The sequence below is a fragment of the Hydra vulgaris genome, chromosome 02 (genome assembly GCF_038396675.1).
Source record: "Hydra vulgaris chromosome 02, alternate assembly HydraT2T_AEP".
In the NCBI taxonomy this organism is placed as follows: domain Eukaryota; kingdom Metazoa; phylum Cnidaria; class Hydrozoa; order Anthoathecata; family Hydridae; genus Hydra; species Hydra vulgaris.
Genome location: NC_088921.1, coordinates 58,482,090 through 58,483,708, shown reverse-complemented (window position 1 = coordinate 58,483,708; position 1,619 = coordinate 58,482,090). Strand labels below are relative to the sequence as shown.

General features: G+C 30.0%; 1 non-coding gene across 1 annotated transcript; it reads left to right on the top strand.

Moving 5' to 3' along the window:
* Positions 1 to 343: 343 nt before the first annotated feature.
* trnat-agu (transfer RNA threonine (anticodon AGU)) lies at positions 344 to 416 on the top strand. Its single transcript has one exon. It is a non-coding gene; the product is annotated as a tRNA-Thr (tRNA).
* The last annotated feature ends 1,203 nt before the right edge of the window (positions 417 to 1,619 follow it).

Below are 1,619 nucleotides of genomic sequence, written 5' to 3'. Positions count from 1 at the left end.
TATCGGTAATGAATTTATGACATTATTCAAATCACTCGGTCGTGCATCCTAAAAAGTTATCCTAAAAAACAAAGGTCCCTATGCAAAATTTTGGATTGGGCCCCGAAAATGCTACTGATTAAAACTTCTTTAATTACTACTAAAAAGTTTAAAAAGTTTTAAAGACTTCTAGATTATTTACTTTTAACTTACTTTGCTTTAAAATTAGTTAGACTTTTATATGGCTTCTTTTTTATTTATATGAATTTTATATGACTCTATGTTAAGGTAATTTTAAATCAAAAAAATTGATTTTGTTTTAAATTTTTTATTTAAATAGCAATATAATTTCTGTAGATGTATCGGTGCTGTGGCTTAGCGGTTAAAGCGCCTGTCTAGTAAACAGGAGATCCCCGGTTCAAATCCGGGCAGTGCCTTCTTATTTTGTTTATATGTTTTTGAATTTACATTTGTTTATTTTTGGGATCAAGTTTTTATTTTTAAATTTATATTGATTATTTTTGGTTTCGCATTTTTATTTTTAAATTTATATCATTTATCTTTGCAAAATGTGCTTCAAGAGGCATTTTGATATTTTTATCAACGGCTCTTTCGCGTAATGTAAAGGTGAGCAAGGCGTTACAAATTTATTAATTTTCGCATAAAGGGTAAAAATTAACTGACACTAGTAATTTTTTTGAATAAACGGTTTCATTTTCAGTAATAAGATTTTAGTAATAATATCTTTCCTTGTTTAATAAATATTTACCTTAAGTGGAATAAAAGTTATTATTGTTCAAATATTGCAACTTTTTTGTAAGTTTTCACTTCTCTGTTTTTCGCGATTTTTTGGAGAAAACTTGTTTTGGGCGAACTTAGATTTGAAAACTTATCTTTATGCTCAGTGGTGAGCTGGAAGCTTGATGAGTGCAGGTAAAGTTTTGAATAAGAAGTGCCAGAGGGTTTGCCGCGAGAGTGGCTGAAAGTCTCCTTTCCACTAGCTAGGATTTGGGGTCCGCTGTAAGCATCCTTAATGGGTTTTTGGACGTTGCTTCAACGTCCAAGAAGCCACTAAAGGAACAACGAATTTAATAAGAAATTACATTTACTTTGTTTACAAAAATTTTGAAAAAGTTGATAAGTTGGAACTCTTGATAAGTTCCGTAATAACCGATTTACTTTCAAGACTTTAAAATTTTAATCTCGCAAGCCATCAACATATATGCCCCCAAGTTTTAATAAGTTTCTACTTGGATAAAGTACGCTTACATGCAATCAGGGTACAACTTATAGTTAAAATAAACTTGTATAAAAATAATAAGTCATATGTTATATGAACAAGTAAAAGTCATATGCTGATATTTGCAAATTTGTGCATAAGCGTAAAAACACACTGATTGCAATATTTATATCTGTGCTGGGTTTTAATCTTGTTTTTACAACTTCTAATACTTTTTCTTCTCTTTCCTCTTTCATTTCTTTGTCTTCATTCAATTCATCTTTGTCTTTTTGAGCGACTGACAAGTCAGGGCATTTTTGAGAAAAGTCTAGTAGCTATGGTTTTAAACTTTGCTAAACCATTTTCTCAATCGTTTTGCTTTCATTTTGTTTACTATACAATGAGTATACTAAAGAACCAA